The sequence below is a fragment of the Oncorhynchus tshawytscha genome, linkage group LG31 (genome assembly GCF_018296145.1).
Source record: "Oncorhynchus tshawytscha isolate Ot180627B linkage group LG31, Otsh_v2.0, whole genome shotgun sequence".
NCBI classification, from domain to species: Eukaryota; Metazoa; Chordata; class Actinopteri; order Salmoniformes; family Salmonidae; genus Oncorhynchus; species Oncorhynchus tshawytscha.
This window is the reverse complement of record NC_056459.1, coordinates 35,014,805-35,029,296: the sequence shown is the minus strand read 5'-3', so window position 1 is coordinate 35,029,296 and position 14,492 is coordinate 35,014,805.

Sequence of the window (14,492 nt, the reverse complement as noted above, 5' to 3'; positions counted from 1 at the left end):
TAGGGAACAGACTAGTAGTGTCAGAGGGTGGGTGAGATTGTTGTCATCTGATAGGGAACAGACTAGTAGTGTCAGAAGGTCATCTGATAGGGAACAGACTAGTAGTGTCAGAAGGTCATCTGATAGGGAACAGACTAGTAGTGTCGGAAAGTGGGTGAGATTGTTGTCATCTGATAGGGAACAGACTAGTAGTGTCAGAAGGTCATCTGATAGGGAACAGACTAGTAGTGTCAGGAGGTCATCTGATAGGGAACAGACTAGTAGTGTCAGAAGGTCATCTGATAGGGAACAGACTAGTAGTGTCAGAAGGTCATCTGATAGGGAACAGACTAGTAGTGTCAGAAGGTCATCTGATAGGGTACAGACTAGTAGTGTCGGGAGGTCATCTGATAGGGAACAGACTAGTAGTGTCGGAAGGTGGGTGAGATTGTTGTCATCTGATAGGGAACAGACTAGTAGTGTCAGAAGGTCATCTGATAGGGAACAGACTAGTAGTGTCAGAAGGTCATCTGATAGGGAACAGACTAGTAGTGTCAGAAGGTGGGTGAGATTGTTGTCATCTGATAGGGAACAGACTAGTAGTGTCGGTAGGTCATCTGATAGGGTACAGACTAGTAGTGTCAGGTCATCTGATAGGGTACAGACTAGTAGTGTCAGAAGGTCATCTGATAGGGAACAGACTAGTAGTGTCAGAAGGTCATCTGATAGGGAACAGACTAGTAGTGTCAGGTCATCTGATAGGGTACAGACTAGTAGTGTCAGAAGGTCATCTGATAGGGAACAGACTAGTAGTGTCAGGTCATCTGATAGGGTACAGACTAGTAGTGTCAGAAGGTCATCTGATAGGGTACAGACTAGTAGTGTCAGAAGGTCATCTGATAGGGTACAGACTAGTAGTGTCAGGTCATCTGATAGGGAACAGACTAGTAGTGTCAGAAGGTCATCTGATAGGGAACAGACTAGTAGTGTCAGAAGGTCATCTGATAGGGAACAGACTAGTAGTGTCAGAGGGTGGGTGAGATTGTTGTCATCTGATAGGGAACAGACTAGTAGTGTCAGAAGGTCATCTGATAGGGAACAGACTAGTAGTGTCAGAAGGTCATCTGATAGGGAACAGACTAGTAGTGTCGGAAAGTGGGTGAGATTGTTGTCATCTGATAGGGAACAGACTAGTAGTGTCAGAAGGTCATCTGATAGGGAACAGACTAGTAGTGTCAGGAGGTCATCTGATAGGGAACAGACTAGTAGTGTCAGAAGGTCATCTGATAGGGAACAGACTAGTAGTGTCAGAAGGTCATCTGATAGGGAACAGACTAGTAGTGTCAGAAGGTCATCTGATAGGGTACAGACTAGTAGTGTCGGGAGGTCATCTGATAGGGAACAGACTAGTAGTGTCGGAAGGTGGGTGAGATTGTTGTCATCTGATAGGGAACAGACTAGTAGTGTCAGAAGGTCATCTGATAGGGAACAGACTAGTAGTGTCAGAAGGTCATCTGATAGGGAACAGACTAGTAGTGTCAGAAGGTCATCTGATAGGGAACAGACTAGTAGTGTCAGAAGGTCATCTGATAGGGAACAGACTAGTAGTGTCAGAAGGTCATCTGATAGGGAACAGACTAGTAGTGTCAGGTCATCTGATAGTGTACAGACTAGTAGTGTCAGAAGGTCATCTGATAGGGTACAGACTAGTAGTGTCAGAAGGTCATCTGATAGGGTACAGACTAGTAGTGTCAGAAGGTCATCTGATAGGGTACAGACTAGTAGTGTCAGGTCATCTGATAGGGTACAGACTAGTAGTGTCAGAAGGTCATCTGATAGGGAACAGACTAGTAGTGTCAGGTCATCTGATAGGGTACAGACTAGTAGTGTCAGAAGGTCATCTGATAGGGAACAGACTAGTAGTGTCAGAAGGTCATCTGATAGGGAACAGACTAGGAGTGTCAGAAGGTCATCTGATAGGGAACAGACTAGTAGTGTCAGAAGGTCATCTGATAGGGAACAGACTAGTAGTGTCAGAAGGTCATCTGATAGGGAACAGACTAGTAGTGTCAGAGGGTGGGTGAGATTGTTGTCATCTGATAGGGAACAGACTAGTAGTGTCAGAAGGTCATCTGATAGGGAACAGACTAGTAGTGTCAGAAGGTCATCTGATAGGGAACAGACTAGTAGTGTCGGAAAGTGGGTGAGATTGTTGTCATCTGATAGGGAACAGACTAGTAGTGTCAGAAGGTCATCTGATAGGGAACAGACTAGTAGTGTCAGGAGGTCATCTGATAGGGAACAGACTAGTAGTGTCAGAAGGTCATCTGATAGGGAACAGACTAGTAGTGTCAGAAGGTCATCTGATAGGGAACAGACTAGTAGTGTCAGAAGGTCATCTGATAGGGAACAGACTAGTAGTGTCGGGAGGTCATCTGATAGGGAACAGACTAGTAGTGTCGGAAGGTGGGTGAGATTGTTGTCATCTGATAGGGAACAGACTAGTAGTGTCAGAAGGTCATCTGATAGGGAACAGACTAGTAGTGTCAGAAGGTCATCTGATAGGGAACAGACTAGTAGTGTCAGAAGGTGGGTGAGATTGTTGTCATCTGATAGGGAACAGACTAGTAGTGTCGGTAGGTCATCTGATAGGGAACAGACTAGTAGTGTCAGGTCATCTGATAGGGTACAGACTAGTAGTGTCAGAAGGTCATCTGATAGGGAACAGACTAGTAGTGTCAGAAGGTCATCTGATAGGGAACAGACTAGTAGTGTCAGGTCATCTGATAGGGTACAGACTAGTAGTGTCAGGTCATCTGATAGGGAACAGACTAGTAGTGTCAGGTCATCTGATAGGGAACAGACTAGTAGTGTCAGAAGGTCATCTGATAGGGTACAGACTAGTAGTGTCAGAAGGTCATCTGATAGGGTACAGACTAGTAGTGTCAGGTCATCTGATAGGGTACAGACTAGTCAGTGTCAGAAGGTCATCTGATAGGGAACAGACTAGTAGTGTCAGGTCATCTGATAGGGTACAGACTAGTAGTGTCAGAAGGTCATCTGATAGGGAACAGACTAGTAGTGTCAGAAGGTCATCTGATAGGGAACAGACTAGTAGTGTCAGAAGGTCATCTGATAGGGAACAGACTAGTAGTGTCAGAAGGTCATCTGATAGGGAACAGACTAGTAGTGTCGGAAAGTGGGTGAGATTGTTGTCATCTGATAGGGAACAGACTAGTAGTGTCAGAAGGTCATCTGATAGGGAACAGACTAGTAGTGTCAGGAGGTCATCTGATAGGGAACAGACTAGTAGTGTCAGAAGGTCATCTGATAGGGAACAGACTAGTAGTGTCAGAAGGTCATCTGATAGGGAACAGACTAGTAGTGTCAGAAGGTCATCTGATAGGGTACAGACTAGTAGTGTCGGGAGGTCATCTGATAGGGAACAGACTAGTAGTGTCGGAAGGTGGGTGAGATTGTTGTCATCTGATAGGGAACAGACTAGTAGTGTCAGAAGGTCATCTGATAGGGAACAGACTAGTAGTGTCAGAAGGTGGGTGAGATTGTTGTCATCTGATAGGGAACAGACTAGTAGTGTCGGTAGGTCATCTGATAGGGAACAGACTAGTAGTGTCAGGTCATCTGATAGGGTACAGACTAGTAGTGTCAGAAGGTCATCTGATAGGGAACAGACTAGTAGTGTCAGAAGGTCATCTGATAGGGAACAGACTAGTAGTGTCAGGTCATCTGATAGGGAACAGACTAGTAGTGTCAGAAGGTCATCTGATAGGGAACAGACTAGTAGTGTCAGAAGGTGGGTGAGATTGTTGTCATCTGATAGGGAACAGACTAGTAGTGTCGGTAGGTCATCTGATAGGGTACAGACTAGTAGTGTCAGGTCATCTGATAGGGTACAGACTAGTAGTGTCAGAAGGTCATCTGATAGGGAACAGACTAGTAGTGTCAGAAGGTCATCTGATAGGGAACAGACTAGTAGTGTCAGAAGATCATCTGATAGGGTACAGACTAGTAGTGTCAGAAGGTCATCTGATAGGGAACAGACTAGTAGTGTCAGGTCATCTGATAGGGAACAGACTAGTAGTGTCGGTAGGTCATCTGATAGGGTAAAGACTAGTAGTGTCAGGTCATCTGATAGGGTACAGACCAGTAGTGTCAGAAGGTCATCTGATAGGGAACAGACTAGTAGTGTCAGGTCATCTGATAGGGAACAGACTAGTAGTGTCAGGAGGTCATCTGATAGGGAACAGACTAGTAGTGTCAGAAGGTCATCTGATAGGGAACAGACTAGTAGTGTCAGAAGGTCATCTGATAGGGAACAGACTAGTAGTGTCAGAAGGTCATCTGATAGGGTACAGACTAGTAGTGTCGGGAGGTCATCTGATAGGGAACAGACTAGTAGTGTCGGAAAGTGGGTGAGATTGTTGTCATCTGATAGGGAACAGACTAGTAGTGTCAGAAGGTCATCTGATAGGGAACAGACTAGTAGTGTCAGAAGGTCATCTGATAGGGTACAGACTAGTAGTGTCGGGAGGTCATCTGATAGAGAACAGACTAGTAGTGTCGGAAGGTGGGTGAGATTGTTGTCATCTGATAGGGAACAGACTAGTAGTGTCAGAAGGTCATCTGATAGGGAACAGACTAGTAGTGTCAGAAGGTCACCTGATAGGGAACAGACTAGTAGTGTCAGAAGGTGGGTGAGATTGTTGTCATCTGATAGGGAACAGACTAGTAGTGTCAGGTCATCTGATAGGGAACAGACTAGTAGTGTCGGTAGGTCATCTGATAGGGTACAGACTAGTAGTGTCAGGTCATCTGATAGGGTACAGACTAGTAGTGTCAGAAGGTCATCTGATAGGGAACAGACTAGTAGTGTCAGAAGGTCATCTGATAGGGAACAGACTAGTAGTGTCAGGTCATCTGATAGGGTACAGACTAGTAGTGTCAGAAGGTCATCTGATAGGGAACAGACTAGTAGTGTCAGGTCATCTGATAGTGTACAGACTAGTAGTGTCAGAAGGTCATCTGATAGGGTACAGACTCGTAGTGTCAGGTCATCTGATAGGGTACAGACTAGTAGTGTCAGAAGGTCATCTGATAGGGAACAGACTAGTAGTGTCAGGTCATCTGATAGGGTACAGACTAGTAGTGTCAGAAGGTCATCTGATAGGGTACAGACTAGTAGTGTCAGAAGGTCATCTGATAGGGAACAGACTAGTAGTGTCAGAAGGTCATCTGATAGGGAACAGACTAGTAGTGTCAGAAGGTCATCTGATAGGGAACAGACTAGTAGTGTCAGAAGGTCATCTGATAGGGAACAGACTAGTAGTGTCAGAAGGTCATCTGATAGGGAACAGACTAGTAGTGTCAGAAGGTCATCTGATAGGGAACAGACTAGTAGTGTCAGGTCATCTGATAGTGTACAGACTAGTAGTGTCAGAAGGTCATCTGATAGGGTACAGACTAGTAGTGTCAGAAGGTCATCTGATAGGGTACAGACTAGTAGTGTCAGGTCATCTGATAGGGTACAGACTAGTAGTGTCAGAAGGTCATCTGATAGGGAACAGACTAGTAGTGTCAGGTCATCTGATAGGGTACAGACTAGTAGTGTCAGAAGGTCATCTGATAGGGAACAGACTAGTAGTGTCAGAAGGTCATCTGATAGGGAACAGACTAGGAGTGTCAGAAGGTCATCTGATAGGGAACAGACTAGTAGTGTCAGAAGGTCGTCTGATAGGGAACAGACTAGTAGTGTCAGAAGGTCATCTGATAGGGAACAGACTAGTAGTGTCAGAGGGTGGGTGAGATTGTTGTCATCTGATAGGGAACAGACTAGTAGTGTCAGAAGGTCATCTGATAGGGAACAGACTAGTAGTGTCAGAAGGTCATCTGATAGGGAACAGACTAGTAGTGTCGGAAAGTGGGTGAGATTGTTGTCATCTGATAGGGAACAGACTAGTAGTGTCAGAAGGTCATCTGATAGGGAACAGACTAGTAGTGTCAGGAGGTCATCTGATAGGGAACAGACTAGTAGTGTCAGAAGGTCATCTGATAGGGAACAGACTAGTAGTGTCAGAAGGTCATCTGATAGGGAACAGACTAGTAGTGTCAGAAGGTCATCTGATAGGGTACAGACTAGTAGTGTCGGGAGGTCATCTGATAGAGAACAGACTAGTAGTGTCGGAAGGTGGGTGAGATTGTTGTCATCTGATAGGGAACAGACTAGTAGTGTCAGAAGGTCATCTGATAGGGAACAGACTAGTAGTGTCAGAAGGTCATCTGATAGGGAACAGACTAGTAGTGTCAGAAGGTCATCTGATAGGGAACAGACTAGTAGTGTCAGAAGGTCATCTGATAGGGAACAGACTAGTAGTGTCAGAAGGTCATCTGATAGGGAACAGACTAGTAGTGTCAGAAGGTCATCTGATAGGGTACAGACTAGTAGTGTCAGAAGGTCATCTGATAGGGAACAGACTAGTAGTGTCAGGTCATCTGATAGGGTACAGACTAGTAGTGTCAGGTCATCTGAAAGGGAACAGACTAGTAGTGTCAGAAGGTCATCTGATAGGGAACAGACTAGTAGTGTCAGAAGATCATCTGATAGGTACAGACTAGTAGTGTCAGAAGGTCATCTGATAGGGTACAGACTAGTAGTGTCAGAAGGTCATCTGATAGGGAACAGACTAGTAGTGTCAGGTCATCTGATAGGGTACAGACTAGTAGTGTCAGGTCATCTGATAGGGTACAGACTAGTAGTGTCAGAAGGTCATCTGATAGGGAACAGACTAGTAGTGTCAGGTCATCTGATAGGGAACAGACTAGTAGTGTCAGGTCATCTGATAGGGAACAGACTAGTAGTGTCGGTAGGTCATCTGATAGGGTACAGACTAGTAGTGTCAGGTCATCTGATAGTGTACAGACTAGTAGTGTCAGAAGGTCATCTGATAGGGAACAGACTAGTAGTGTCAGAAGGTCATCTGATAGGGAACAGACTAGTAGTGTCAGAAGGTCATCTGATAGGGAACAGACTAGTAGTGTCAGAAGGTGGGTGAGATTGTTGTCATCTGATAGGGAACAGACTAGTAGTGTCAGAAGGTCATCTGATAAGGAACAGACTAGTAGTGTCAGAAGGTCATCTGATAGGGAACAGACTAGTAGTGTCGGAAAGTGGGTGAGATTGTTGTCATCTGATAGGGAACAGACTAGTAGTGTCAGAAGGTCATCTGATAGGGAACAGACTAGTAGTGTCAGGAGGTCATCTGATAGGGAACAGACTAGTAGTGTCAGAAGGTCATCTGATAGGGAACAGACTAGTAGTGTCAGAAGGTCATCTGATAGGGAACAGACTAGTAGTGTCAGAAGGTCATCTGATAGGGAACAGACTAGTAGTGTCAGAAGGTCATCTGACAGGGAACAGACTAGTGTCAGAAGGTCATCTGATAGGGAACAGACTAGTAGTGTCAGAAGGTCATCTGATAGGGAACAGACTAGTAGTGTCAGAAGGTCATCTGATAGGGAACAGACTAGTAGTGTCAGAAGGTCATCTGATAGGGAACAGACTAGTAGTGTCATCTGATAGGGAACAGATGAGTAGTGTCAGAAGGTCATCTGATAGGGAACAGACTAGTAGTGTCAGAGGGTCATCTGATAGGGAACAGACTAGTAGTGTCAGAAGGTCATCTGATAGGGAACAGACTAGTAGTGTCAGAAGGTCATCTGATAGGGAACAGACTAGTAGTGTCATCTGATAGGGAACAGATGAGTAGTGTCAGAAGGTCATCTGATAGGGAACAGACTAGTAGTGTCAGAGGGTCATCTGATAGGGAACAGACTAGTGTCAGAAGGTCATCTGATAGGGAACAGACTAGTAGTGTCAGAAGGTCATCTCATAGTGAACAGACTAGTAGTGTCAGGTCATCTGATAGGGTACAGACTAGTAGTGTCAGAAGGTCATCTGATAGGGAACAGACTAGTAGTGTCAGAAGATCATCTCATAGTGAACAGACTAGTAGTGTCAGAAGGTCATCTGATAGGGTACAGACTAGTAGTGTCAGGAGGTCATCTGATAGGGAACAGACTAGTAGTGTCAGAAGGTCATCTGATAGGGTACAGACTAGTAGTGTCAGGAGGTCATCTGATAGGGAACAGACTAGTAGTGTCAGGAGGTCATCTGACAGGGAACAGACTAGTAGTGTCAGAAGGTCATCTGATAGGGAACAGACTAGTAGTGTCAGGAGGTCATCTGATAGGGAACAGACTAGTAGTGTCAGAAGGTCATCTGGTAGGGAACAGACTAGTAGTGTCAGAAGGTCATCTGATAGGGAACAGACTAGTAGTGTCAGGAGGTCATCTGATAGGGAACAGACTAGTAGTGTCAGAAGGTCATCTGATAGGGCACAGACTAGTAGTGTCAGAAGGTCACCTGATAGGGAACAGACTAGTAGTTTCAGGAGGTCATCTGATAGGGAACAGACTAGTAGTGTCAGGAGGTCATCTGATAGGGAACAGACTAGTAGTGTCAGAAGGTCATCTGGTAGGGAACAGACTAGTAGTGTCAGAAGGTCATCTGATAGGGAACAGACTAGTAGTGTCAGGAGGTCATCTGATAGGGAACAGACTAGTAGTGTCAGAAGGTCATCTGATAGGGAACAGACTAGTAGTGTCAGAAGGTCATCTGATAGGGAACAGACTAGTAGTGTCAGAAGGTCATCTGATAGGGAACAGACTAGTAGTGTCAGAAGGTCATCTGATAGGGAACAGACTAGTAGTGTCAGAAGGTCATCTGATAGGGAACAGACTAGTAGTGTCATCTGATAGGGAACAGACTAGTAGTGTCATCTGATAGGGAACAGACGAGTAGTGTCAGAAGGTCATCTGATAGGGAACAGACTAGTAGTGTCAGAAGGTCATCTGATAGGGAACAGACTAGTAGTGTCAGAAGGTCATCTGATAGGGAACAGACTAGTAGTGTCAGAAGGTCATCTGATAGGGAACAGACTAGTAGTGTCAGGTCATCTGATAGGGTACAGACTAGTAGTGTCAGAAGGTCATCTGATAGGGAACAGACTAGTAGTGTCAGAAGGTCATCTCATAGTGAACAGACTAGTAGTGTCAGGTCATCTGATAGGGTACAGACTAGTAGTGTCAGAAGGTCATCTGATAGGGAACAGACTAGTAGTGTCAGAAGATCATCTCATAGTGAACAGACTAGTAGTGTCAGAAGGTCATCTGATAGGGTACAGACTAGTAGTGTCAGGAGGTCATCTGATAGGGAACAGACTAGTAGTGTCAGAAGGTCATCTGATAGGGAACAGACTAGTAGTGTCAGGAGGTCATCTGATAGGGAACAGACTAGTAGTGTCAGAAGGTCATCTGATAGGGAACAGACTAGTAGTGTCAGGAGGTCATCTGATAGGGAACAGACTAGTAGTGTCAGAAGGTCATCTGATAGGGAACAGACTAGTAGTGTCAGAAGGTCATCTGATAGGGAACAGACTAGTAGTGTCAGAAGGTCATCTGATAGGGAACAGACTAGTAGTGTCGGAAAGTGGGTGAGATTGTTGTCATCTGATAGGGAACAGACTAGTAGTGTCAGAAGGTCATCTGATAGGGAACAGACTAGTAGTGTCGGAAAGTGGGTGAGATTGTTGTCATCTGATAGGGAACAGACTAGTAGTGTCAGAAGGTCATCTGATAGGGAACAGACTAGTAGTGTCAGGAGGTCATCTGATAGGGAACAGACTAGTAGTGTCAGAAGGTCATCTGATAGGGAACAGACTAGTAGTGTCAGAAGGTCATCTGATAGGGAACAGACTAGTAGTGTCAGAAGGTCATCTGATAGGGTACAGACTAGTAGTGTCGGGAGGTCATCTGATAGGGAACAGACTAGTAGTGTCGGAAGGTGGGTGAGATTGTTGTCATCTGATAGGGAACAGACTAGTAGTGTCAGAAGGTCATCTGATAGGGAACAGACTAGTAGTGTCAGAATGTCATCTGATAGGGAACAGACTAGTAGTGTCAGAAGGTCATCTGATAGGGAACAGACTAGTAGTGACAGAAGGTCATCTGATAGGGAACAGACTAGTAGTGTCAGAAGGTCATCTGATAGGGAACAGACTAGTAGTGTCAGAAGGTCATCTGATAGGGAACAGACTAGTAGTGTCAGAAGGTCATCTGATAGGGAACAGACTAGTAGTGTCAGAAGGTCATCTGATAGGGAACAGACTAGTAGTGTCAGGTCATCTGATAGGGTACAGACTAGTAGTGTCAGGTCATCTGAAAGGGAACAGACTAGTAGTGTCGGGAGGTCATCTGATAGGGAACAGACTAGTAGTGTCAGAAGATCATCTGATAGGGTACAGACTAGTAGTGTCAGAAGGTCATCTGATAGGGAACAGACTAGTAGTGTCGGTAGGTCATCTGATAGGGAACAGACTAGTAGTGTCGGTAGGTCATCTGATAGGGTACAGACTAGTAGTGTCAGGTCATCTGATAGGGTACAGACTAGTAGTGTCAGAAGGTCATCTGATAGGAACAGACTAGTAGTGTCAGGTCATCTGATAGGGAACAGACTAGTAGTGTCGGTAGGTCATCTGATAGGGAACAGACTAGTAGTGTCGGTAGGTCATCTGATAGGGTACAGACTAGTAGTGTCAGGTCATCTGATAGTGTACAGACTAGTAGTGTCAGAAGGTCATCTGATAGGGAACAGACTAGTAGTGTCAGGTCATCTGATAGGGAACAGACTAGTAGTGTCAGAAGGTCATCTGATAGGGAACAGACTAGTAGTGTCAGAAGGTCATCTGATAGGGAACAGACTAGTAGTGTCAGAAGGTCATCTGATAGGGAACAGACTAGTAGTGTCGGAAAGTGGGTGAGATTGTTGTCATCTGATAGGGAACAGACTAGTAGTGTCAGAAGGTCATCTGATAGGGAACAGACTAGTAGTGTCAGGAGGTCATCTGATAGGGAACAGACTAGTAGTGTCAGAAGGTCATCTGATAGGGAACAGACTAGTAGTGTCAGAAGGTCATCTGATAGGGAACAGACTAGTAGTGTCAGAAGGTCATCTGATAGGGAACAGACTAGTAGTGTCAGAAGGTCATCTGATAGGGAACAGACTAGTAGTGTCAGGAGGTCATCTGATAGGGAACAGACTAGTAGTGTCAGGTCATCTGATAGGGAACAGACTAGTAGTGTCAGAAGGTCATCTGATAGGGAACAGACTAGTAGTGTCAGAAGGTCATCTGATAGGGAACAGACTAGTAGTGTCATCTGATAGGGAACAGATGAGTAGTGTCAGAAGGTCATCTGATAGGGAACAGACTAGTAGTGTCAGAGGGTCATCTGATAGGGAACAGACTAGTAGTGTCAGAATGTCATCTGATAGGGAACAGACTAGTAGTGTCAGAAGGTCATCTCATAGTGAACAGACTAGTAGTGTCAGGTCATCTGATAGGGTACAGACTAGTAGTGTCAGAAGGTCATCTGATAGGGAACAGACTAGTAGTGTCAGAAGGTCATCTGATAGGGAACAGACTAGTAGTGTCAGGAGGTCATCTGATAGGGAACAGACTAGTAGTGTCAGGAGGTCATCTGATAGGGAACAGACTAGTAGTGTCAGAAGGTCATCTGATAGGGAACAGACTAGTAGTGTCAGGAGGTCATCTGATAGGGAACAGACTAGTAGTGTCAGGTCATCTGATAGGGAACAGACTAGTAGTGTCAGAAGGTCATCTGATAGGGAACAGACTAGTAGTGTCAGAAGGTCATCTGATAGGGTACAGACTAGTAGTGTCAGAAGGTCATCTGATAGGGAACAGACTAGTAGTGTCAGGAGGTCATCTGATAGGGAACAGACTAGTAGTGTCAGAAGGTCATCTGATAGGGAACAGACTAGTAGTGTCAGAAGGTCATCTGATAGGGAACAGACTAGTAGTGTCAGAAGGTCATCTGATAGGGAACAGACTAGTAGTGTCAGAAGGTCATCTGATAGGGAACAGACTAGTAGTGTCGGGAGGTCATCTGATAGGGAACAGACTAGTAGTGTCGGAAGGTGGGTGAGAGTTGTCATCTGATAGGGAACAGACTAGTAGTGTCAGAAGGTCATCTGATAGGGAAAAGACTAGTAGTGTCAGAAGGTCATCTGATAGGGAACAGACTAGTAGTGTCAGAATGTCATCTGATAGGGAACAGACTAGTAGTGTCAGAAGGTCATCTGATAGGGAACAGACTAGTAGTGTCAGAAGGTCATCTGATAGGGAACAGACTAGTAGTGTCAGAAGGTCATCTGATAGGGAACAGACTAGTAGTGTCAGAAGGTCATCTGATAGGGAACAGACTAGTAGTGTCAGAAGGTCATCTGATAGGGAACAGACTAGTAGTGTCAGAAGGTCATCTGATAGGGAACAGACTAGTAGTGTCAGGTCATCTGATAGGGTACAGACTAGTAGTGTCAGGTCATCTGAAGGGAACAGACTAGTAGTGTCGGGAGGTCATCTGATAGGGAACAGACTAGTAGTGTCAGAAGATCATCTGATAGGGAACAGACTAGTAGTGTCAGAAGGTCATCTGATAGGGAACAGACTAGTAGTGTCAGGTCATCTGATAGGGAACAGACTAGTAGTGTCAGAAGGTCATCTGATAGGGAACAGACTAGTAGTGTCAGGTCATCTGATAGGGAACAGACTAGTAGTGTCAGAAGGTCATCTGATAGGGAACAGACTAGTAGTGTCAGGTCATCTGATAGGAACAGACTAGTAGTGTCGGTAGGTCATCTGATAGGTACAGACTAGTAGTGTCGGGAGGTCATCTGATAGGAACAGACTAGTAGTGTCAGAAGATCATCTGATAGGGTACAGACTAGTAGTGTCAGAAGGTCATCTGATAGGAACAGACTAGTAGTGTCAGGTCATCTGATAGGGAACAGACTAGTAGTGTCAGAAGGTCATCTGATAGGGAACAGACTAGTAGTGTCAGAAGGTCATCTGATAGGGAACAGACTAGTAGTGTCAGAAGGTCATCTGATAGGGAACAGACTAGTAGTGTCAGGTCATCTGATAGGGAACAGACTAGTAGTGTCAGGTCATCTGATAGGGAACAGACTAGTAGTGTCGGTAGGTCATCTGATAGGGTACAGACTAGTAGTGTCAGGTCATCTGATAGTGTACAGACTAGTAGTGTCAGAAGGTCATCTCATAGTGAACAGACTAGTAGTGTCAGGTCATCTGATAGGGTACAGACTAGTAGTGTCAGAAGGTCATCTGATAGGGAACAGACTAGTAGTGTCAGAAGATCATCTCATAGTGAACAGACTAGTAGTGTCAGAAGGTCATCTGATAGGGAACAGACTAGTAGTGTCGGAAAGTGAGATTGTTGTCATCTGATAGGGAACAGACTAGTAGTGTCAGAAGGTCATCTGATAGGGAACAGACTAGTAGTGTCAGGAGGTCATCTGATAGGGAACAGACTAGTAGTGTCAGAAGGTCATCTGATAGGGAACAGACTAGTAGTGTCAGAAGGTCATCTGATAGGGAACAGACTAGTAGTGTCAGAAGGTCATCTGATAGGGAACAGACTAGTAGTGTCAGAAGGTCATCTGATAGGGAACAGACTAGTGTCAGAAGGTCATCTGATAGGGAACAGACTAGTAGTGTCAGAAGGTCATCTGATAGGGAACATACTAGTAGTGTCAGAAGGTCATCTGATAGGGAACAGACTAGTAGTGTCAGAAGGTCATCTGATAGGGAACAGACTAGTAGTGTCATCTGATAGGGAACAGATGAGTAGTGTCAGAAGGTCATCTGATAGGGAACAGACTAGTAGTGTCAGAGGGTCATCTGATAGGGAACAGACTAGTAGTGTCAGAATGTCATCTGATAGGGAACAGACTAGTAGTGTCAGAAGGTCATCTGATAGTGAACAGACTAGTAGTGTCAGGTCATCTGATAGGGAACAGACTAGTAGTGTCAGAAGGTCATCTGATAGGGAACAGACTAGTAGTGTCAGAAGATCATCTCATAGTGAACAGACTAGTAGTGTCAGGTCATCTGATAGGGTACAGACTAGTAGTGTCAGGAGGTCATCTGATAGGGAACAGACTAGTAGTGTCAGAAGGTCATCTGATAGGGAACAGACTAGTAGTGTCAGGAGGTCATCTGATAGGGAACAGACTAGTAGTGTCAGGAGGTCATCTGATAGGGAACAGACTAGTAGTGTCAGGTCATCTGATAGGGAACAGACTAGTAGTGTCAGAAGGTCATCTGATAGGGTACAGACTAGTAGTGTCAGAAGGTCATCTGATAGGGAACAGACTAGTAGTGTCAGGAGGTCATCTGATAGGGAACAGACTAGTAGTGTCAGAAGGTCATCTGATAGGGAACAGACTAGTAGTGTCAGAAGGTCATCTGATAGGGAACAGACTAGTAGTGTCAGAAGGTCATTTGATAGGGAACAGACTAGTAGTGTCAGAAGGTCATCTGATAGGGAACAGACTA